The sequence below is a fragment of the Rhinatrema bivittatum genome, chromosome 6 (genome assembly GCF_901001135.1).
Source record: "Rhinatrema bivittatum chromosome 6, aRhiBiv1.1, whole genome shotgun sequence".
Lineage (NCBI taxonomy): Eukaryota > Metazoa > Chordata > Amphibia > Gymnophiona > Rhinatrematidae > Rhinatrema > Rhinatrema bivittatum.
The window spans coordinates 216,756,157-216,782,322 of NC_042620.1; positions in this window are offsets into that span (position 1 = coordinate 216,756,157).

The window sequence follows — 26,166 nt, forward strand, 5'->3', positions numbered from 1 at the left end:
ACATCGCCACCGACATTGGAAGTCTCAGATCATCGAGGGAGTGAAATCATCGACCTCGCCATCGTCCAAGCCGACGTCGAAGAAACCCCATCCAGAAAAGGCACCGACCTTTTCAGCGACCGGGTCACTGAGGCAACCCTCACCCGAAAGGGGATTGGGAGCTGCGACTCCGCCTTTAATGGTGGTCCCTCCGGCTATGCCTCTGCCTCCTTCTTCTGTTCTGGAGCCGGGGCTGCTTGCTCCAGGTCTCCGAGAAGAACTGGACTGGCTGGTTCAGGAGGCCATCGACAAGGCGATGCATCGACTCCAAGTTCCTCTGGCACCGACACCGGTACCGATCATGGAACCGATCGTTGACCCAATTCCGGCAGCGTTGGCACCGCTGCTCTCGACAATGGACGCGTTCTGCGCCGCTTTTCCACCGATGGATCCTGGGTCACCAATGGCTCCAGTGCCCTCTCCGCTTACCTTGTCATTGGGAGGGGAAACACCGTTCCGCATCCCTACATCGGGAGTCCTACCGATGCCTCAGCCATCGATGTCGATACGTCCATCGATGCCGATATGTCCGTCCGCGCCACCGGTCCATTCATTGATGCCCTCGATGCTTGCACCGGTGCCTTCGATGCCTTCATCGGTGCCTCCAATTATTCCTTTGATTCCTTCGGAGCCTAGAAAAGGACCTTCAGGGATTCAACTGTCCCATCCCCCTAGGGCTCCTAGAGGGGCAGATGCTGATCCCTACGATACCTGGACAGATGATTCTTCACCAGACAGCAATGACCTGCCTTCTTCTTCTTCTGAAAGCAGAAAGCATTCTCCTCCAGAGGACCTTTCTTTCATAAACTTTGTAAAAGAGATGTCTGAATTGGTTCCCTGCCAATTACAGACCGAACAAAATGACAGGCATCAAATGATGGAGCTGTTGCAATTCCTGGATGCTCCCAAGGAAATAACCTGCATCCCTATTCACCAAGCTCTTCTGGATCTCCTCAAAAAGAACTGGGAACACCCTGGCTCTGTTGCTCCAGTCAACAGGAAGGCTGACACCACTTATTTGGTACAGTCAGCCCCAGGTTTTCAAAAATCTCAATTGGATCACCACTCTGTCGTCATGGAATCTGCCCAAAAGAGGGCAAAGAGATCAAAACCTCACACTTCCTTTCCCCAGGCAAGGAACAAAAAATTTCTAGATGCCATTGGTCGCCGGGTCTTCCAGGGCTCAATGCTCATCTCTCGAATCGCCTCTTATCAGCTCTATATGACCCAATACAACAGGGTCTTATTTAAGCAAATACAAGACTTGACAGACTCCCTGCCTCAGCAATTTCAAGATCAGCTCCAAACCCTAGTAAACAAGGGTTTGAGGCGGGCAAGCATGAGATAAGATAACCTTACAATATCTTTGAAACTGCTACCAGGGTATCTGCAGCTGCTATCTCGGAGAGAAGATGGGCCTGGCTCAAGTCTTCGGACCTTCGTCCTGAAGTGCAGGAAAGATTGTCCGACCTGCCCTGTTAGGAGACAATCTGTTCGGCGAACAGATTCAATGAACGGTGGTGGAACTCAAGGACCATCATGAGACCCTGAGACAGCTCTCTCTGATGTCTTCTGACTATGCCTCCAAGCAGCCATTCAGGAAGGATACTAAAAAGTCATTCTTCCATCCAAAGAAGTCCTATCCACCACCGTCTAGGACTCATACCACAAGACCTTTCCAAAAGGCCCAGTCTCGTCAGATATGAAAACAAAAGCCACAAGCAGCTCCTCAGCCGGGCCCTGTTTCCGGTTTTTGACTCCTGCACAGAGAGCAGGAGCCAGCTTCCTCTGTCTCAGATACCAGTGGGAGGTCGATTGTGCCATTTCTACAATAAGTGGCTCACAATCACCTCAGACCAGTGGGTTCTCGCCATAATCTCTCAGGGTTATCACCTGAATTTTCTCTCCATCCCACCGGACTCCTCACCTCGGCTGACGTGGGGAGCATCCGACCACTCACCACTCCTGGAACAGGAGGTCTCCCTTCTTCTTCAGTCCAGAGCAATAGAACCAGTCCCTATTCCCAACAAGGCCTAGGATTCTATTCCCGGTACTTTCTAATCCCCCAAAGTCAGGCGGTGTTCGTCCAATTCTGGACCTACGTGCCCTCAACAAGTACCTCCAATGAGAAAAGTTCAAGATGATAACCTTGGGTTCCCTCCTTCCTCTTCTGCAAAGAGGAGACTGGCTCTGCTCTATAGACCTCCAGGATGCATACACTCATATTGCGATAACTCCATCTCATCGCAAATACCTAAGATTTCTAGAAGGCCCCAAGTACTATCAGTACCGAGTGCTTCCATTTGGCTTCGCGTCTGCACCACAAGTCTTCACAAATGTCTCGTAGTAGTTGCAGCCTTCCTCAGGACTCAAGGTGTTCATGTCTACCCCTATGTAGACGATTGGTTGATCAGGGCTCCCACTCAGCAAGCTGCTCTGTCGTCCCTACATCTTACCTTACACACCCTGATTTCGCTAGGATTTCTCGTCAACTACGACAAATTCTACTTAGTCCCATCTGAAACCTTATCATTCATAGGAGCAGACTTGGACACCTTGCAGGCAAAAGCTTTTCTACCTCGACAACGAGCTCTCACTCTCGGCTCTCTCTCGCACACCAGCTGTGGTCTCAGCGCTACATGACTGCACACTGCTTTCTCATCCTACTGGGACACATGGCATCCTCATTTCAGGTCACCCCAATGGCTCGCTTAGCCATGAGAGTCATGCAGTGGACTCTAAGGTCTCAATGGACTCAATGCATTCAGCCCCTGTTGACCATTGTCCACGTCACCGACTCACTCCGTCAGTCTTTCGCCTGGTGGAAAAATCAGATCAATCTCTTCCAAGGCTTGCCCTTCCAGGATCCAGACCCTCAAATAATTCTCATCACCGATGCTTCCAATCTCGGCTGGGGAGCCCATGTGGCCAATCTGCAGACACAAGGCAATTGGTCTCCAGAGGAAGCCAAACACAAAATCAATTTCCTGGAGCTTCGAGCAATCAGATATGCTCTCAGGGTATTTCAGGATCGCTTCTCCAACTGAGTCATCCTGATTCAGACTGACAACCAGGTGGCCATGTGGTATATCAACAAACAGGGAGGGATGGGCTCCTACCTACTGTGCCAGGAAGCTGCACAGATATGGGCAGAGGCTCTCTCCCATTCGATGTACCTCAGGCCCACCAACTTGCTGGGAGTGGACAATGTGTTGGCAGACAAGCTAAGTCGCGCCTTTCAACCACATGAATGGTCTCTCAACCCCCTTAGTGGCGGACTCGATCTTCTAATAATGGGCTTACCCTCATATAGATCTCTTTGTGACATGTCAAAACCGCAAAGTAGAGAACTTTTGCTCTCTCTCTCGCAGCCAACACTCTCAGCCAAGAGATGCATTCTCCCTCTCATGGGTGACTGGTCTCCTATATGCATTCCTCCACTTCAACTTCTCTCAAAGACTCTCGTGAAGTTACGTCAGGACAAGGGAACCATGATCCAGATAGCATCTCACTGGCCATGCCAAATGTGGTTTCCCATACTTCAGAATCTCTCCATTCGCAGGCACATTCCCTTGGGAACGGACCCGCTTCTGTTTACACAAAATGACGGGTGCCTACGCCACCCCAATCTTCAAGCCTTGTCCTTGATGGCATGGATGTTGAAAACGTTAATCCTTCAGCCACTTAACCTTTCTGAATCAGTTTCCTGTGTCTTGATCGCTTCACAGAAGCTTTCCACGAGAAAATCTTATTCTTACAATGGAACAGGTTTCAGTCATGGTGCTCTTCTCAATCCCTTGACCCCTTTACCTGTCCAATCATGAAGTTTTCTGGACTATCTCTGGCACTTGTCAGAGTCAGGTCTAAAAACTTCCTCCATCAGAATGCATGTTAGTATGGTGGCCGCCTTCCATAAAGATGTCAGGGATGTTCCCATATCAGTACAACCCCTTGTAACACGTTTTTTTGAAGGGCTTGCTTCACCTCAAGCCTCCACTGTGTCCTCCGGCCCCTTCTTGGGACCTCAACCTGGTTTTGGGTAGGCTCATAAAACCACCATTCGAGCTTCTCCAATCCTGTGAACTTCGCTATCTCACATGGAAAGTGATCTTCCTTTTGGCAATCACTTCGGCTCACAGAGTTAGTGAGTTACAAGCCCTAGTTACCTATCCGCCTTACACTAAATTTCTGCAGGACCGGGCAGTATTCCTCACTTACCCTAAGTTCTTGCCTAAGGTAGAATCAGAGTTTCATCTCAATCAATCCATTATACTACCTACCTTTTTTTCCCAGGCCCCATTCCAATCCAGGAGAGCAGGCTCTGCATACCCTTGACTGTAAATGGACTCTAGCATTCTACCTAGGACCGTACAGCTGCCCACAGGAAAAGCACTCAATTGTTTGTCTCTTTCCATTCCATCAAATTGGGGCAGGCTGTGGGTAAGCAGACTCTCTCCTCCTGGTTAGCGGACTGCATATCCTTTTGCTATCAGCAAGAGAGGCATTCCACTTCAAGACCGGGTTAAAACACACTCTGTGAGGGCCATGGCGACTTCAGTAGCACACCTACGATCGAATGCCACTTCCTGACATTTGCAGGGCTGCCACCTGAAGTTCTCTCCATACTTATAGCCCACTATTGCTTGGACAAAGCCGGAAGACAGGATTCCATCTTCGGCAAATCTGTCCTGTGTAACCTATTCACAACTTGACTTACCAACACCCTTCCGCCTGCCCGGTAGGGTTCAGGATGCCCTTGGCCAAATTTCATCCCAGTCCTAGTGCCTTGCACACCTGGGTACATTTGGTGCATACTCGGACATCCTCAGCTCGGTACTCACTCATATGTGAGGACTACCATCCTGCTTGTCCTGTGAGAAAGCAAATGTTGCTTACCTATAACAGGTGTTCTCACAGGACAGCAGGATGTTAGTCCTCACGAAACCCGCCCGCCACCCCGTGGTGTTGGGTTCGTTACGTTTCTTATTTTATTTTTCGGCACTTCCTGTAGCTTTTAAACAAGACTGAAGGGGGACCCCTGCTGGCTGCAGGGTTAGTGCCATGCTGGGCATGCCCAGTAGGGGCCAGTCAAAGTTCTAGAAACTTTGGCAAAAGTGTTCCATGATTGGGCTCCAAGCTGTGATGTCACCCATATGTGAGGACTAACATCCTGCTGTCCTGTGAGAACACCTGTTACAGGTAAGCAACATTTGCTATATTAGCAGCTACCACCCAGGAAAAAGATCTAGGCATCATAGTGGATAATACATTGAAATCGTTGGCTCAGTGTACTGCGGCAGTCAAAAAAGCAAATAGAATGGTAGGAATTATTATGAAGGGAATGGCGAATAAAATGGAGAATGTCATTATGCCTCTGTATTGCTCCATGGTGAGACCGCACCTTGAATACCGTGTGCAATTCTGGTTGCCGCATCTCAAAAAAGATATAGTTGACTAGAGAAAGTACAGAGAAAGGCAAACAAAATGATAAGGCATGGAATGGCTCCTCTATAAGGAAAGGCTAAAGAGGTTAGGGCTGTTTAGCTTGGAGAAGAGACGGCTGAGTGGGGACATGATAGAGGTCTACAAATCTAGACAGGACTTGAATGAGTAAATGTGAATCGGTTATTTACTCTTTCAGATAATAGAAGGACTAGGGGGCACTCCATGAAGTTACCAAGTAGTAAGTTTAAAAACAAATCAGAGAAAATTATTTTTGCTCAATGTAAACTTAAGCTCTGGAATTCATTGCCAGAGGATGTGATTAAGGCTTTTAATGTAGCTGGGTTTAAAAAGGTTTGGATAAGTTCCTGGAGAAGTCCATAAGCTGCTATTAATCAATAAGGAATAGCCAATGCTTGCTACCAGCAATATTAGATTGAGATCTATTTAATGTTTGGGTACTTGCCAGGTACTTTTGACTTGGATTGGCCTCTGTTGGACACAGAATGCAGGGCTTGATGCACCATTGGTCTGACCCAGTATGGCATATCTTATGTTCTTATCTTGTGTTTTTATGTTTTCAAATAGTAGTGGAACACACTCTTTATTTATTACATCAAATTATTTTTAGACCAAAAGTATTTAAAAAAACTTTTTAATACAAATAAAAGGCACATGCATGGAGAGAACTTACTGCAAACATGCAGCAAAAAGCATCCACTGCCATGGGTTCAATTCTGACAGTTTTGCAATGCAAGCTATTGGTTTTTCTGGAGAGCATGTAGTATAAAAGTAACTATTCAAATGCTGTTCTGATATTGTTCTGAGGATAAGGACAGACAATGTTGTTTGTGTCACATCAGATGTGGTAAGATTAATTACAACATGGTAAAACAAGATATTGTATGCTGCAAAGTAGCTTGAAATGTTCCTGCCCAGCAAACATCAAAATTCAAAAGCAGGGTATAATTAAAGGATTATGATAAGGAAAGGTTACCCCATCAGGATAATTAAAAAGGCTTTTAAAACAGTGTTATATGTATATCAGGACCTTCAATTAACACCTCAAGAAACAATATTTCTTGTTTCATTTCATGTCTTTTCCAACATGAAATGGCAAAAAACTCAACAGCAATTATTTGTTTTGTTTCATTTTTTCATTTACTATGCACTAAAACCATTTAGCATGCATGAAATAGTTTTAGTTCATGCTAAAAAATATATATGAAAATACTTAAAAAAAACTCAACATGAGACAACAACAGAACCTAAGTTTTATCCCCTGCACAACCTTAGTGGTAATCAGGGTTGGGAAAAGAATACACCAAGATATATTCTTTTCAGAAGGATAGGTAAAAGAAGGAAGAGGAGTTGCTTTATTTGTTAAAGACAAAATAAAAGCCATTGAAGTACTGATGGTGCCCAGCATTTGCTATTTGGATTCTGTGATAGGCAATTTTTACTTCTGCTATATAATAAAATAAAATTCAAAACATCGTGGAATCTTTGGTCGAATACAATTTAGTTTCACACCTCTTTTTCTTTGAATAAGTGACCAGAATAGTAAATCAAGGAGTGCAGTAGATGTAGTCTATCTGGATTTTAGTAAAGCCTTTGACATACACTATTCCCACATAGTAGACTGGTTAGCAAGCTGACCAATTGTGAGTTGAAGTAAAAATTATAACTTAAGAACTTGCTTGGGCGACATAACTCAGAGAGGTAATGAGTAAGGATGTGCAGAGCAAAATTTTATGTTCATATTTTTTATGTCCGAAAGGGGGTCCCACTTGCGGCCAATATGGACATAAAAAAAATCCAATGAGTTGGGTATATGTACATATGTGCAAAAAAAAAAATTAAAACCCCCTCACCCTCCTAATCCCCCCCCCAGACTTACCACAACTCCCTGGTGATCGAGCGAGGAGTGAGGGACGTCATTTCTTGCAATCCTTGGCGAGAAGCATGTGACGTCGGTGGCACGTCGAGTGACGCGGCGTCACGTGATTCCCGGCAAGTTCGCGCCGGACGGCTCGTTCGGCCCAAAAAGAACTTTTGGCCAGCTTGGGGGGGCCTCCTGACCCCCTCAAGCTGGCCAAAAGTTCTTTTTGGGCCGAACGAGCCGTCCGGCGCGAACTTGCCGGGAATCACGTGACGTCGGCGTCACGTGATTCCCGGCTTGTTCGCGCCGAACGAGCCGTCCGGCCGCGAACTTGCCGGGAATCACGTGGACGTCGCGTCTGAGTGACGCGGCGCCACGTGATTCCCGGCTCGTTCGCCCGGACGGCTCGTTCGGCCCAAAAAGACTTTTGGCCAGCTTGGGGGGGTCAGGAGGCCCCCCCAAGCTGGCCAAAAGTTCTTTTTGGGCCGAACGAGCCGTCCGGCGCGAACGAGCCGGGAATCACGTGACGCCGGCGTCACTCGACGTGCCGCCGACGTCACATGCTTCTCGCCAAGGATTGCAGAAATGGCGTCCTCACTCCTCGCTCCATCACCAGGGAGTTGTGGTAAGTCGGGGGGGGGGGGGATTAAGGAGGGTGAGGGGGTTTATATTTTTATTTTGGCTCAACAATCGCGATTTCCCACATATCGAACATATCTATGTTCGATATGTGGGAAATCCGATCGTTTATGTCGAATCAATTTTTAAGTAAAAAAAAAAATATGAGTTGCGTTTACTAATGCGGTCAATCCGAATGCACACCCCTAGTAATGAGTGGGGTCCATTCTGCTGGAGGGACCAGTGGCCCTAATGTATTTCATGCATCCGTCTGGCCAACTCTCGGGTATAATCAGGATGAGCTCTTCTAAACCCAGGATCAGAGAATTTCTTCACGATCTTTTGATCAGCCTCCTCTCACAGCCAGTCAGCGTGGTTGTTCTCCACAAACTCCATTATGTGCATTGGCATATAGAGGTAATGAAGTCCGAATTTGGCCAACACCCTCCTGTAAAAAAGCCTCTCTGCCTGGGAGGGCTCTCAGAAAATCTCTTGGGTTGCTGCAGGTGCTAGGCACAACCCATGACTGGTTGCAGACATCCAGGTGCACAAGCCAATCGAATAGCTAGCTGGGTATTGTGACTCTGGTAGCAACTGCTGGATAGTAGGCCTCACTAGGGACTGGAGATTTTGACATTGATGCATCCTGTAGCTCCACTCCAGGGGAACCACTGCCTGCTTGGGAGATGTTCCCCAATGAGATGCCAGAGCTAGTAGACACCACACAACCCTTTATCGCCATGGTGCAGTATTCTCGGTAGCTTTGCGGTTCTCTGGCAAATAGGTTGACTTCCAGGGTGGCGAACACAAATCTCTCCCATGCTGTTGAGGCACTAATAGCCATGTTCCACTCCAAAGCCCCTTTATCTTTCGCCTCAGAGAAATGTGGGAAACCTCCCAAAGACTGGGAGCTGGAGGACCAGGAATCCGAGGACCGGCCACTGTATGGGTGACCTCTTGAATACTAGGCTTTGCCTTTACTCACAGTTTATCGGATTAGTCTTGGTTACTGTTTCAATCCTTTTTTCTTTCAGATCCCTGATGGGAGGAACCCCTTGGAACACGATTCTAAATGGTCCCCCAGGAAGGAAGGGCAGTCAGAACTTCTGACCTGGATCTTGAAAATTAGGTCTACCAAACTCATGAAAACTCTGGGGTAGCTCACAGCAGGTCACTGACATCCCCTTTTTCACTGAGGCTCACGGAGGGCAGATCTTCGCTAACCTGCCCAGGCCCAGACCCAGGGTTCCCCCCTGAGTCAGGCTCTAGACAGGGCTCCAGAGAGGCCCCAATACTTAAAGAGTAAAGGTTCCAAAAATTGATCCAGAGGGGAATAGCTCAATCCAGCCAGAGTGGACCTGGAAAGGAAAACCCCCCTCCTGAGCCTGACTGGGACCACCAAGCAGGGCTTGCCTGGTTGAACCTGGCTGGGCCTGTAAAGTAACAAAATTTAACTCCTCTCTACCTTCTGTACTCAGTACTAAACCCAAATGACTGCCTTCTCAACTGTAGCTGGGGAGCTATTACATAGCACTACAAGTGGGATGGTCATGGCAAACCCCACAGAAGGAGGGGCTGCATTTGCATGGACCTCCCAAATCCATTCTCTCTGACTAGCTTATATTGTCACTACATATCCAGGGCTTACTGGAACCCGAGAAGTGCCCGGGTTACATTATATTTACATACATATACTGTTGTGGTGTCAACCTGAAATCTCTGCAAAAAGTCACTTGGAACCATATAGTATTAGCCTCTTTGTAATATGTGCTGGGTGTGTGCTTGACCCTCAGAAAGCCATGAGTAACTAAATTACAATTACAATATAATAAACCTCCCATAACAAAACAGCACTAACTGCCAGCACTCAAACAGTATCAACCCTTCTTATGAAAAAGCAACACTGCAAATATAATGCCAGTCCCTGAAACATCAATACACTTCCTCCGTCACAGACGCAGAACACAAACAGACCTTCAGCAAACACAGAATAGAGCAACCATAAAGAATAAATAGAAACATACATGCAAAACTGAACTGGAAACCCCATAAGCCAGATTCTCTATGCAGAGTATCAATGGAAAAACAGAAACCATCACCATTCCTCAAACATAAAACAATAAAATCAAGAAATATAATAAATATATAATTATAATGGTAATAAACACACTAACAAAAAGAATATTTCAAAAACTGCTGATGAATAGAAGATCCAATAATTAAAAATTCATTTACATTTTTTTTTCAATTTCCAAAGGCACCAATAAATTATTTCAAAAACAGCAGTATCTGACAACACCCCAAATAAAACTACTAAGGATAAAAAAAAATCATCTTCTCCATACTTGGGAACTTTGGGATTTCCAGTCACTCTGACATTGTTGTGGATTAGTGGGAGAGGAGTACACAAACTTTCTCCTCTGTCTCTTTATATATATACACATACCCATACACATAACGCCATCTTTCACACACACACGATCCCTCTCTCACAAACATGCTCACACACACACATACGCTTCCTCTATCACACACATACTCATATATACATACGCTCCCTTTCTCACACACATGTTTGCGCACACACTCATATGCTCACATATACTCCCTCTCTCACACACATGCTCTCACACATGGATGCTCCCTTTCTCACACACACACACACACACACACACACACACTCACTCTCCCTCTCTGACACACATGTCATATATACACATGCTCACACACACACACACACACACGTTCCATCTCTCACACACACACACTCCTTTTCTCACACACATGCACACTTACTCACACACACACACACAGATGCTCCTGTCACACACACATGCTCACATGCACACACACATGCACTCCCTCTCTCACACAAATACTTGCACAACCACAGACACTCCTTCTTTCACACACATGCTCACATACATGCTGCCTCTTGACACACATGCTCATATATACACACACACATACATATACACACACACACAAAGTCATACACACACACACAAAGTCATACACACACATGCTCCTTCTCTCACATGGTCACATGTATGGATACTTCCTCTCTCACTTACATGCTGCCTTTCTCACATACACACTCAAACACAGGCTCCCTCTCACTCATGCACAGTCCCGAACATTTCCAGCTCTTCTTTGGTTGGGATCTGCCAACAGCCTAGGCCTAGGCCCTCCTCTTTATTTCAGCCATGCAGCAGGTTGGGAACTGCTGGGCAGCCGATATCTTGTTCCTCATCCGGCTACCAACAGTTTGGGGTCCACTGAGTGGCCCACCAGCCTCCTCAGAACTTTGGCAGCTAGAGGGTTGGGGGTCCACCAGGCAGCCCCACAGCTTCCTCCAATATTTGGCCACTGGTGGGGTGGGATCTGCCAGTGTAGCCCCACAGCCTCTTCCAATCTTCAATTTGCTGGTGGGTTGAGGTCCAACAGACAGCCCCATGGCATCATCTGATCTTCAGCTGGCTGGTAGGTTGGAGGCCACCAGGTGGCCCCACAGTCCTCCTTCAATCTTCAGCCACAGATCTTCCATGGTAGAGTAGTCAGAGGGAGGGAACCAGTATGAGCCGAGAGATGGTGAGATTTTAGTGCTCTAATGGTTGGCACCCCAGGCAATCACCGAGTTGGCCCACCCATTAATCCAATCCTGTTAGGCATGGCCAGAGGAGTCTGATAAGATGAAAAGTTAGTTTTAAAAATGGTCAAAGGTATGGCAACTATGCTTAATAAAAAAATATATGTGAAATCATACATCTCGAATGCAGAAAAACCAAGGGCAAAATACCTTTTTGGAGGTGAAACACAAACAGGTAAAAAAAAAACCACCCCCTCCAAAAAAACAAAACAAACTGAGAACATCATCTCGTGTGACAAAGCAGTGGGAAAGCTAACAGTATAGCTTGACCATAAAGAGAAGTTTCACTAGTAGAAAAAAGGGAAGTAATATTACTTCTCTGTAGACTTCTGATGAAATCTCATCTAGAGAGCTGCTCAGTGCTGGAGACGAGATCTACCCAAAGGACATTGACATGGCAGAGACAATTCCAAGGAGGGGTCATCAAAATGGTGCCATGGGCTGCACTATAAGCCATACACAGAGAGACCTGAAGGAACTAAAGATGTATTATATAGTAGAAAGAAGGGATGGGGAGATATGATCTGACATAAGCATTCAAATATCTAGCAGGCTTCAAGAAAGTATCAGAAGTTATCTTTATCCATAGAATGAAAAGAATCAGAGCAAAGGGTCATCATATGAAGCTGAAAGAAAGGAAAAAAGATCTGTAGAAAGAGAAGATCAGGAGCAAAGGATTATCATATGAAGCCAAAGAGAATTCAAAAAGATGAAAGAAAAACCTTTTCATTGAGATGGGGTGGACTCTTGGAACAGAAGTCTAGTGGAGGTTATAGGAACCTAAATATTGGCAGAATTCACACATTTATTAGATAGACACAAAGGGACCTTAGTGGTGGACGAAAGGAGAGGACCATAGACAGGGCCGGATTAAAGTCAACTGATGCCCTAAGCAGAGCCCAACAATGGTGCCCCTTCGGCCCTTCCATTGCTTAACTGACAAGGCATTAAGTCTCAATAAGTGCTGAAGATGAAATTGATTGAAAATTCAGTTTTCTTCCAGGCCATTCCCCCAGGCCAAACCCCACCAAAGTATATTAAATATTAACTTTTAAAATTGTTTTTATTTATTCAACATTATAATAGCAGTAAGCCAACTGGGGGAGGGGGCAAAAGAAAAATGCAAATTTTGAGTACTCTGTGCTGCCCTATACACGTACAGCAAAGAGTCATAAAACAAAATAATGCTAGGCCTCGGGCCCTAAGGGCACTGCCAATTTGTTGTACTTGCCATATTCTGTACAGCCATACATCAAAATGGCACCAACCTCAGGGCGGTCCGGCACCATGTCTGAACCAGGAGCAGGCAGGGCAGAAGCAACTGGGGATTGCATCTGCCCTTTCTACCTCCTTGGAAGGGGTAAGCATGGTCTAGGGGATGAGGGGAGGATCATTTCTCTGTTTTTTCCTTGTTTTTGGGGTGGGGAGGGTTAATTTTAATGTTTATTTCAGTTCAGCAAACAAACCAAACCAAAATAAATATTAAATGAACCAAAAATCAAATTTAAAACAAAGCAAAAAAATTAAGCAAAAGACAATTTTTCCATGTGCATCCCTATTTCCAACCTGCCAGTCCTTCTTCAAAGTCTGTTTAAACATCTCATTCTCTTCTGCTTGTGGGCTATTTGCCAAATTCAGCAAACAGTTTCCCTTAGCTGAGCTGGTAGAAGAATTCCATCTACGTCAGTTTATCTGCTAATTTTCCTCTCTTTATGACTCTTTTAGGTGTCAGTAAATGCAAACATAAAGTTGTACTACTTCAGAGAAATGATGTCTGAAATATAACTTTCATTGCATTGTCTGTGCACGCAGAAATGTCACCATGTTCCAGAGATGGTATCATCTGCAGCAAAATATGTGCACATATATTGGACACATGGCAACAGGAACAAAAAGGGATGAATGAGCAGAGGTTTTGAAACTTGTGAGCTGTAGCACCAATCAATAAATATTTGTTAAACAATTCTGTTTCCTCCTCATCAACTTTTATATATTCTCCCCCCTCTACCATGGGTTATACAATCCCTTGTTATTGATATACCCAGAAGGCTCACAGCACCTAACAATACAAATCAAATAGTTTGTTTCCCAAGTACAAACATCTGAGAGGTTCAAAGGGACTGTCTTAGAGAAAGAACGATGAGTTTAAAAATATCAGGTGTCAGCATATTTCTAGAAAAAAGTTTTTATATTTAGGATGATTATATTGACTGGTTTCTCAGGCCCCCCCCCCCCCTAAAGATACTTAAAGGGGCAGGTACCCCAAGGTCACCACCAATTCACACACACATACCCCTAATCCCCCACTCCAGGCACAAAATTCCCACTCTGGAAAGACAGGATTCTCCATTGGCCTCCCCCACCAAGAATAATCCTATACACTTCAGTTTCCCCAACAGAGATATGCAGGTAGTAGAGCCACCCACAGCAAAAATCTCACCCTCACCCAACTTGGGAAAAAATAAACCCCCATTTCCTAGGCTTCCAGTTAACCAATAGCTGCACGAGATCTTCAGGTGCAGGAGCAATGCCCAATCATTTCTACCCTGCCGACATTGATATTGAAAATGGCGCTGGCGGACCTGCTGGCCTATGCAAACCACACAAAGTGGGCTTAGTAAATAGGGTCCTAAGAAGCAATCCCTGGGTGTGTGTTTAGATCGGGGGGAGGGAAAACAGCATGCTTACTTCAGATTTTCAAATGTATACATTCCGTTTTACCCCCAAAACCTGCTACCCGTAGAAGTATCGGGTGAAAAGTATGCAAGCCATTTGCGTGTACAAACTCGTAGCTAGTTTTCAAAAAGCAACTAGCTGGATAGCTTCCCTTTGAAAATTAGCTAGAACATGAGCATGTGCAAATGCAACTGAGGCAGGCTGTTGAATATCCTCTCGCCTCTTTAATATTCATAGAATGGGGGATGGTTATATGTGTGATCTATCCAGAACTTCCTGCAAAGAAGGCAAACTCTTTAGGAAATAAATGAATAAGCTGTTTTTTTTGAGCCAGTGCACCAAATCATGAATAACTCCTACTGCCCGTGCTAAACAGCTATTATAGAAATACATGTGTAAACACAATTAATCATTTCAGGATTCAATCTTAATTCTTAGGTACTTTCTCTTTAGGTTATATGCAACTGAAATCAATAAATCACATTTTAAACAATATGACATTCACAGCAAACATTTATAGCTTCCATACATAAAAAAAAAAAAAAGGAATGCTTTGAATCTGATCTAATTTGATTGACTTTTGAAAATATAATTAGAAAATATTGTAACACGCAGCAGAATATTCTACAGGAAAGTGCTATAACAAAAACCAGCACTTGAAGGAAAGCAAATGAATCACATTGCTGGCTCACACAATTAATAACATGCGAATAGTTTTGTCATTTCGTATACTATTTTGCATTCTGAGCACAGTATGGTGGAGATCAACCCAGTTTATAAAGGTAAGTTTCATGACTATACCAGTTTCCACATTTTAGGAGGGTTGTTGTTGTTACTCAATGCTATTTATAATGTAATAGTATTTTAATAAGAGTCTGCCTCATGCTTTCATAAGACACCAGCTATGTACTATGTAAACAAAAACTATTGTCATGCATTTTTCATAATTATCACATACAGTGCTGAAAATAAGGATGAAAAGCATCCTCTTTTAGTCTCATTTGGTATTTTTGCCGCTGGTTGTATTTGCTTAGAAACTTATGCCATTGGTTATAAACTATTATTGTTGTGTTTTCCTCTGGAGAGGCATGATAGTGAATTAGTCAGTAGGATAAGCAGTGCAATGACTTTTGATTGCAAAACTAATTTGAATTGTTCTCATCTAAGTCACTTGAGTGAAAGCTATTATAAAACTGCAGACTTGTGTTGCCTGCGAGCAGCTCGATGCAAACTTTAGAGATGGCTGTGGGTTTTTTCAGATTTTGGGTTTTCTGGATGTCCACAATGAATATGTATGAGGCAGATTTGCATACTCATTGCCTGCAAATCTTTCTTATGTATATTCATTTTATATATCCTAAAAATCCAACTGGCTGGGTGTTTCCCAAAGATTGGGTTGAGATCCAACGGTTTGGTGGGAATCCACAGCAGTTAAAGCATCTGATTTTCCAATAAAGCAAACTGAAATTTCTTGAATTAAAATGGGCTTATTCTGATGAACTCTAGGTCCTGAGCCTCATTCTGGCAGTAGAAAATGTGGTGGCAGTCTCTTGTGAAGTAGACTTGTACTTGTAGGCAGCATATCTGGACACAAATCAAGACTTGCTATCAGCCTTGGGATGATCATAAGGTAGGTAGAAAACTAACAGCAGAACAGTTTCATCAAACAACTTCCATTTTTGGGGGAAATTCTAAGAATCCTCTGCCTCTCTGAGACAGGGATGAGTCAGGATATTGCCCATTCCTACCATCAACAGCTCTGTTAATATACTGCAAATGCACCACAAGTTTTTATATTTTAATACGAAAAAATAATTATTGAAAATACCACTTGTATTAGCTTTATTTGGTCTTCTGAAGATTTGGCTACTTTTGGGCTTGGGACTTCCCTTTCCCTGACCTACTTGGACTCGTTTTGGGCTATAATGTGTCTTACTTTGGGCTGTAAACCCCATTTAAAATGTGGCAACACTGCTTGGGTACCTGGTTCTTGGAGAAGAAGAAAATCCGGGAAGGATGTTCAAAATTTAATGCCAATCCAAAAGTCCATTGACCAAACTCTAAAGCTGTGGGACATATACCAATCCACAATTGAAAGGTATTAACCCAAATGAATCTTTCCCTAAATACTAAAAAAACTGAAATGCTATACATCTTCCCTAAATTAAGCAAGACAAAGAGCTTGAAATTCAAGAAGCGGCCAAAAACTACCCCATCTTCCTGTTATGGTCCTGGGCCAGGCCCCGGCACCTTCACTTACCTCGCGGCCAGGCCACGGGAACCCTGCTCCGGCCGTCCAGGCCTGAAACGTGGCCTCCTGCGGCGAGGGAGATGCCGCCGACCTTCCGCCACTGGCCCCGCCCCCTAGGCGTGTGCGCGCACGCCGGGGCACTAGATTTAAAGGGGCCAGCGCGGGAGATGGAGGACAGCCCTGTCGATGATGTCAGACGCTGCCGGGTTATTTAAAACCTGGCAGCCACAGCTAGACCTCGCCTTGCAACGAGGTTCACTCTTCTGAGTTGATAGTTGCTGTGTTGGATTCCTGTTTGTCTTTGGCTACAGTCGTCTGACCCTGCTTCATTCATCGACTCCAGCTTCTGCTTCTGTTCCTGGTTTTGGCTTCTGACTTCTGACTTCTGGCTCCTGACCCTGCTTCGTTCTCTGACTCCTGCTTCAACTTCCGTTCCTGGCTTTGGCTTCTGACTTCTGGCTCCTGACCCTGCTTCGTTCACTGACTCCGGTTTCAGCTTTTGTTCCTGGTTTTGGCTTCTAACTTCTGACTTCTGGCTCCGACCCGGCTTGTCCATTGACTTCAGCTTCAGTCTTCATCTCTTCTGCAGGTAACCGGTTCTTCGTTGCCCAGAGGCCTCTCTTAAGTCCCAGCGGCCCGGATCCTCAAGGGCTCCTCCCAGGGGGGACCACGGGCTTCCAAGGGTGAAGTCTCTTCTTGCCTCCTGGGCTCTTCTGCTCCCGTCGACTACCTCTTCAGTTGCTTCTCTGGTCCTTGGTCGCATAGGATCACACCTAAGTCCAAGAGGCTTGGGTCCCTACAGGCTTCTCCTGTGGGGCATCGGGTTTCCAGTGGTGAAGTCCTCTTCAGAACACCTCTTCAGCACCGCCTCCCAGCTGTGGCGCCCACTGTGGGACCCCACAGTGCAACTCCATCAGTCCTCAGCCGGCCCAAGGGTCCACTCCCCGCAACACTCCCTAGAATTCGAGATCTAGGGATTCTTATAGACTGCAAATTCTCCATGAAATCCTGCATTAAAAAAATCATAAGCGATGGTTACTTCAAATTAAACATACTCAAAAGATTAAAACCCCTCCTATTCCCTAAAGACTTTAGAACTGTCTTACAAGCAAATGTCTTATCAAGATTAGACTACTGTAACTCACTATTCTTAGGCCTTCCCGCAAATATAACAGGACCATTGCAACTTCTACAGAACTCTGCAGCTAGACTCTTGACAGGTACTAGAAGATCTGAACATATCACCCCAATATTAAAAGAACTTCATTGGCTGCCGACTGGAACAGGGATGCTACCAATTCCTTCCCCTAAAATTGCCCACCTAAATAATGTAAGAGAAAGATCTATCTCTATTGCTGGACCCCTTCTATGAAACTCCATCCCGCAGGAATTACGACTAGAAGCTGACTTCAAATTACTTAAAAAGGGGATTAAAACTTGGCATTTTAAACAAGCCTACCAAGAACTGTTAGCATAATTATCTAACACTTCTGATTTAATACCAAGGTAATGTATATTTTTATTTTTATTATACTAATTATTATACATATTATACTAATATGTATATAGATAGGTAATCTGAGACTACTATCGACGAGTAGATAAATGTACTGTTTGATATCCTGTAGTGATGTATATAGTCACATAGAAATGTGTATAGTCATATATTTGTAAATACTGCCAGCTCTGCTCTGTTCGCCATCCCATCTGTTTTCCTGGAGTGAAGAGAGGGAAATCCTACCTACTAACACTTTATTCCCCAGAACACAAAGACCAGCAGAGTCTGCCTGAGGGCAGTCTCCTGCCAGGTCGGTCCCAGACCAGGAATACCCCAAAAGGTAATTGTGCATGAGGGCATTACATACATTTTTAGAGGTACCTCTGGGATTTTGAATTATGATTTGTTTTCTGTGAACAGGACCAGCAGATTGAGGAAAAAAATGAAAGCTAAGGATATGAAAAATTGGTGTAGAGGTGAAGGGGTTAATTTGTTTTGGGCTATATTAGTGAATGGTCTCCCCGAGAATGTGGAATTAGCTTCCATTGAGCAAGCCCTAGATAAACTCCAGGGACAGATAAAGTCGAGGAGGAGATTTTATGATGATATACAGGGGAATGTGAATGTTTTTTGCTCTGTAGATATAGATCCTACCAAATTACCTCTTACAATGCTGCATGGAGAAAAGGTTTCTGTTCTTTAATCACTACGGTGTCTATCCCCTTATCCTCAGTGGGAAGGTGAATGTCTCATTGCAGCCTGATAGTTGGCAGGACAAAATACAGGCACTGTTAAGAAGTGAAGGAAAAATTCTGCAGGATGTAGTGGGGATTCTACCCCAGGGGGTATATATATAGCCTAGTTTCCCGATACACTGATTGCTACCATGGGGAAGGTACTAGTGAAGTACCTACAGCCCCACTATGATACAGACCATAAAAAAACGGTTGAGGGTATTCTCAGGAGTTGAGCCTACCCTGCCAGGAGAGCAGGAATTTGACCACTGGATGGTCCTGTCCCTTTAGATACTACAAGAATGGCATTGCATTGAGCGGGAGGAAAAGAAGAGAGTGGTAAAGAGTTTGCATACCCCTGCACATGATGCAATAATGTCTTTGACACTTTCCAAGCCTGACTCTACTGCCCAGAATTACTTGGATATTTTAGAAATCATGTGTGGTAACACAGAAGGCAAAGAGAATTGCGTTATCTACCACCATGCAGAGGCCTGGGGAGAAGCTCTCTCAATATGCAGTCTATCCAGAGCATGTCCTTTTGAAAGCTGTAAGGAAGGGAGCAATCACAATGCAGTACATGGACAGGGCTCAAACTGAACAGATAGTCAGAGGGGTCCTCCTCCTTTTGCTATTGTGATGGGAGGATCAGAGAAAAGGAAGATTGAGAAGACATAAGGAGCTCTCTAGATCACCCTAGCAGAGAGGGAACCCACATAAAGTTAGAAGGGAGAGTGGTACCAGAGGTTAAGATCCTCCAGGATCATCCACCCCTCTTTCTATGGTTCAGGATTCCCAAGAAGAAAGGGACAGGGGAAGACATAATGGATCCACCTCAACCCTAGAAAAGGAAAACCAGATTAGGATCAATGAGTTGACATCAAGGCTAGAAGCTCTGCAGACTCCCACAATGAGAGCTGCTCCTCTTCAGAGAGTGGAATGGAGAGGGGCCATTTAGGCAATCCAAGAACAATGTGTCCAAATCAGTAAGGTACAATAATCAATCTGATGTGTGTCACAGTTATGGGAAGCTAGACACTACAAAAGAGAATGTAGGTTCTCTCCCTCCCTCCCCCCCCCCCCCCCCAGCTGCACAGGGAAGGAGCATGGATTTCCCCAGATCAGAGAAATTATGAAGGATACAGGGCGAAGGAGCTCCCAGTCACCCCTGAACCCATTAAATTGGGCATGGTGTCCTATGCCATAGGGAATAGTATGACCCAAATCCATTGTCCCTATCCGAATTGCAGGTGTGGTTACCTAGGTCTTATTTTATAGTGGGTCCCAAGTCTCCCTTCTATGATAGTAGGCTGTGACACATCCCACTCCAACCACTGCAGGGACCCGAGCTGAGGGGCAGAAGTAAGCACAGTTGCCCCTTTGAGGGTTATATAATGGTGACAGTGGACTTTCCCCAACATCTTACAAGGGAAACCCATAAGATAGAGGCTTTGATGTTGGTGTGTCCAGATTTCCAGTTTGGAGCCAATATCCAAGTGCTATTAAGCACCAATTCACATATGTCTGGCCAGTTGGCACAAGTATGCCAGGAGGCTGGGACTAGCATTCCTCCCCAATGTGCAACAATTTTTTTTAAAACAACAATTTTTGAGTGCCAGTTTGCATTTCTGTATATAGCACAAAGAAAAATGTATGTGAGCGACCATGTAAAACCTTTGGGGCGGATTTTCAGAGCCCTGCTCGCGTAAATCCGCCCAAAACCGGGCGGATTTACGCGAGCAGGGCCCTGCGCGCCGGGAAGCCTATTTTACATAGGCCTCCCGGCGCGCGCAGAGCCCCGGGACTCGCGTACGTCCCGGGGTTCTCGGAGGGGGGGCGTGTCGGGGGGCGGGGGCCGGAGCGCGCGGCGTTGCGGGGGCGTGTCGGCAGCGTTTTGGGGGCGGGTACGGGGCGTGGCTACGGCCGGGGGGCGTGGCCGCGCCCTCCGTACCCGCCCCCAGGTCGCGGCCCGGCGCGCAGCAGGGCCCGCTGGCGCGCGGGGATTTACGTCTCCCTCCGGGAGGCGTAAATCCCCCGACAAAGGTAAGGGGGGGGGTGTAGGACAGGGCCGGGTGGGTGGGTTAGGTAGGGGAAGGGAGGGTAAGGTGAGGGGAGGGCAAAGGAAAGTTCCCTCCGAGGCCGCTCCGTTTTCGGAGCGGCCTTGGAGGGAACGGGGGGAGGCAGCGCGGCTCGGCGCGCGCAGGCTATACAAAATCGATAGCCTTGCGTGCGCCGATCCAGGATTTTAGTGGATACGCGCGGCTCCGCGCGTATCTACTAAAATCCAGCGTACTTTTGCTTGAGTCTGATGCGCAAGCAAAAGTAGGCTGATCGCGCTTCTTTTAAAATCTACCCCTTTGAGCATTGCTTTGAATTATATGAGCAATTGCTCATGCGCTCAAATTAGAGGGAACTATGGGTGTCATATTGCTGCAAGCCTATTTTGTAAGAGGGCAGCACAGAAATGAGGTCCTGGATTTGGTGGGGGAGATACATCAAAAGAGCAAAAACACTAGTTCAATACCCCCTGAGGGGCAGTTTGAATGCTGCCACCACAGCATCCCCAGCCCCAGCAGACCTAGGGCACAGTAGACCTGTTTGGGGGGGATGAATTAGGGGCCATCCACATGACAATGCACAACACTTGTCACCTGAGCCACTAGGCCAGACTAACATTAGCGGTGTGCACTGGAAAAGGTTTTGTTTCATTTTTGTTTATCTTTCATTGGTTTTATTTCATTTTGTTTTGTTTATCTAAAATGAAATAGAGAGGTATGGAAAAAAAAAAACCCGCAAGAAAAACAAAAGGAAACAAAAAAAGTGTCTGCCCTCTCTTGACCACCAAACCTGCAAAATATGAAGGCCCTGGTTTCCTGGATCCTCCCACCTCCCCTCACCCCCTCAACCCCTTCTTACCCTATCTGCAAGTCTTCACTGGGCTGGAGCTATCCTTGGTCGCTCTTGGCCCACAACTCTGGGTTTTAAAAATGGCCAGTGGTCAACTCAAGACTGGCGCCATTATGTTATCCAGCAGAATCTGCCATTCAGTATAATGGCGCCAGCCTCGTGTTGACTGGTGGCCACTTTTCATACCTGAAGCTGCAGGGCAGGAGTGACCAAGGATCGTCTCTGCCCTTGGAAGGCTCGCAGATGGGGTAAGAAGGGGTTAGAGAGGTGAGGAGAGGTCAGAATGATCAGGGCAGCTGAGGTGACCTTTCATTTCTGCAGGTTTGGTGGATAGGAGGAGGGACCCGAACAGATTACTATTGTTTTTTTTTTGTAAGGCGGCAGCTTCAAATCAAAATGAAATGATAAATGAATGAAATTTTGTTCATTTTGCTTTAGTTTCTTTTTCAAAATGAAATGAATAGAAATGGAAAATGTCATGAAAATCTGCTTTTCATTATGATTAACCCACATTACTGCCCAACATACATTTTAATGCAGATTAGTAAATAGGGTTCAAACTGTCACAAATTTGAGAAATATGATAATCTTGTTGCTCTGCTGTTAAGGGGATTAATGCCACTGATTATCACATTACTAATACAAAATGAATCCGTCAAGGTGAAAAAACAATATAGACAATTATTCTCAATTCACCATAGGAACATATTGAGATTTCAATCCATGAAACCATATAATTGATTAAATACCAGACTTTCATATATTAAGAGAAACTGAGTCACACTCATTAACGAAGTGCTATGAGTCCCGTCCATGCTGTGTCTTAGAGTATAATCATCTATCTTTCAATGCTGGCTTATTTTATTAGAGTTTTTTTTATATTGCAATTAAAACGCACTTAGACCTAGATTCATCATATTTCTATAAATTTCGCGAGAATAGCGCCTGTGATAAAAAAGGGGGCATAGTTAGGTCATTTTCCAGATATCACAATGTGTGCTATTTTATCACATTACAAAGCTATTTTAGTGCAACATGCATTAAATTTATCACATTCGTGATATTTTCAAATTGAGAACTGAGAAGTGGAGAGAGAGCGAGAGAGAGAGAGAGAGAGAACCTTTTTATAAGGCTCTGATATAAGTAAATTATTTATATCACTGTAAGAGGGGCAATTAGTAACTCAAAATGAGGTTTTGGTGGTGGCCTAGGTTTTGGGGGGCAGTTTTACATGCACAGTCAGAGATATAAACAGCACAGTAGACTTCAGTGAACATTTTATGTGATTTGGAGTGAGGAAAGGTACACAAAGATGAGATTTGTGAATTACTCTCAACCTAGCAAGGTCAAGAGTACATCACTGGGGAGCTGAAGTAAATTGTGCAACAAAGAAAAAAAAAGAAAAAGGGAGGGTTTAGGGGGTGGGGAGGAGAGGAGAGGGGAAGGGAAGGGAAGGGAGGTTAAGTAGAGGGGTAGGGAAGTTCCCTCCCAGTCCGCTCCTTAGTTGGAGAGGAGTGGAAGGAACTGGGAAGGCTGAAATGCGTCTCCGTGCGGAAACTGCAGAAGTCCCCCCCTTGCGTGCGCCGCCTGCACATACACTCATGCGGCCCACATATTTTATAACATGCGCTGGCAAGCGCATGTTATAAAATCGGCGCTCCCATGTGTGGGCGCCGGGAAGCGCGAGCACATGGATGAACGCATGCACTTTATAAAATTTACCCTTAAATGCGTTTTGGCCCTAAACTGACTAGGTGAGGAGTCTGGGTAAACAGGGGGGGGGGGGCACCAGAGAGATCATGATGACCTAGAGGTAGACTGGGCAAACTGGTGGACTAAGGGGTAGATTTTCAGACATATGCGCGGGCGTAGATTTGTTCGCGCAACCCGGTGCAAACAAATCTATGCCCGATTTTATAACATGCGCGTGCAAGGGGGTGCACAATTGTGCAACTTGCGCGCGCCGAGCCACGTAGCCTTCCTCCGTTTCCTCTTGAGGCAAAACTGGAGCAGCCTCGGAGGGAACTTTCCTTCTGCCTCCCCCCACCTTCCACTCCCTTCCCCTACCTAACCTGCCCCCCAGCCCTATCTAAAAAAAAACCCCATGACCTTTAGCATCGACGTTACGCCAAGTTACGCCAAGTTACGCATCGAAGTTACGCAAGTTACGCCTGCCCAGAGGCAGGCGTAACTTGCGCGCGCCGTTGCAGGGCCGCAACGGAGGAGGCCTTGGTCCCGCCACCGGAACGCCCCTTTTTCGAAGCCCCGGGACATACGTGCGTCCCGGGGGTTGTGCGCACCGCCGAGCCTATGCAAGATAGGCTCGGCACGTGCAGGGGCAGGTTTTCGGGGGTTACGCGCGTATCTTACGCGTGTAACCCTTTAAAGAATCTACCCCTAAGTGTTCAAACTGATTATTTCCTTCACGCACACGTTTTAGATTGGGCTCACTTGCAATTGTAAAAGCTGACAAGTCCTAAGGAAAGATGTGCGAATAATGTTTCCTCGCATAACTGCTTAAAATTAGGAGCACATACATGCGTTAGGTGTATATTATATTAATCGCACGCACTTGCATGGATGATTTAAAATTCCGCACATGCATTTTAAAGTTACCGTATTTGGTTGTAAAAGGTAAGGAGGAAGTGGGGGAAGTTTGAAGCAGAGAATATTCATTCTATAAAGGCAATACCAGGGTTTTACAGGTCTATAGTTGACGTTGTTAGAACTGTATCAACTATAGACCTGTAAGAAATGAGGAAGAATACAATTAAGTCTATCCATTGGCCTAAAGATATTTAATAACGGGTTTTTTTTTTTACAATATTTGAATTTTCTAAAATGTCTATACTGTGACTAAATGTCACTATTTTTGGATTTCTGTTAAGCATCTACAAACCCGGTACACAGGTGTCTGTAAGGTGTTATTTATCAACTTGGTCTTGGGACTTTACCTAAGAGATCTGGTTTTCAAGTTATCCACAATGAAAATGCTTGAACGTTGTCTGCATACATTAGTATTTACAAATAGATCCCATGTACTGTATATTTATTATGGATATCCTGAAAACTAGATCTATTAGGAAAGGTTCCAGCACCAGCTTGGGAAACACTGCCATAGCACATATGGTCCTCTTATAGGGGTTCAGGACAGTGAGTGATCTTAAAACCATATATGTTATAATAATACCCAGGCACCATAAGGCTAAGGCAACTTATAATACCTTTGTATCTCTACCTTAATGCTATTTTAATAATATCTTCCATTGGTGTTGAATATATACACACACACACACACATATATATATATATATATATATATACATGAGACATGACATCCACTGGAGTACATTTTTAGCAACAAAGGAAAAAGAAATGATTGACAGAACAAAGCATATGGAAAAGAAGACGAATCTAACCCACATTTAGATCTAAGAAAAAAAAATATTTGCCTGAAGGGAAAATATTAATTAGTTTGTCTACATGTAAAGAGATAAAAGTCTGGAAGACATATCCATCAAAAGGCAGCGGAATAAACAGTAAAATGGAAATTATTTGTAAATTGACAGTAAACTTGGCAAACATTGAGAGGGTAAACAAGTTATTTGGCATGCAAAGCACTCAGAAATCACAGCCTCTGTCAGAAGGCATCTGTGCATATATTCACTTATTTGACAGAAATTAACATTTTGCAGAAATCTTTGTTGCATGCTAAGGATTTTTTCAACCTTCTTAATTATTCTAATTGCTGCTTCAGAATGTTCTATGTAAACATGAAAGAAAAGATGTTAAAATCCAGAGTCCAGTTCCATATTATCAATTATACAGGGATATTTTGAAAAATGGGTGGGGAGTCCCACGAATCCTATCAAGACATTAAATATTTATATAAGCAGAGCCACATCTGCTTTTCATGGTCAAAATGGAAGAAACCTGCAGAGATATTTAACATTCAATATCAGGGCTATAAAAAGTGTTATTTCTTAATAACTATGGTACCATATAAAGCAGAAGTGTGTCATTAAAACCAGCTGAAATGATATTAACTTTTTGCAGACTAGACAAAGGGGCCAGTTTTCTTAGGTTTTCTCCAATTTTGTGTATATGGAAAAAATGCTTAATAAATAGGGCCCATAATTTTGGATTATACATTTATCAACAGTGTGTTTCTCTTGGAAAAAAAACAGATCATGTCTTTTTCATTTGCTTTGAATAATATTAATGGAGGTAGTGTATAAAGTTGATAATGTTGGCGTTACAGTACTTTTTATTGTGAAACTCTCTTACAAAAGCACACTTTATACCATTCACTGGCGCTTAATGTAATTGCCTGAAATGGACAGCTGATAAAAATAACCCAACTTTTTATGAAAACAGGTGATTTTTTTCTTTTGATTAATGTGCCTATAGGCTTTATTTATGGAGAAGTAAACACACTGTAAATGGAATAGGCTATCTTAATTATTCCAT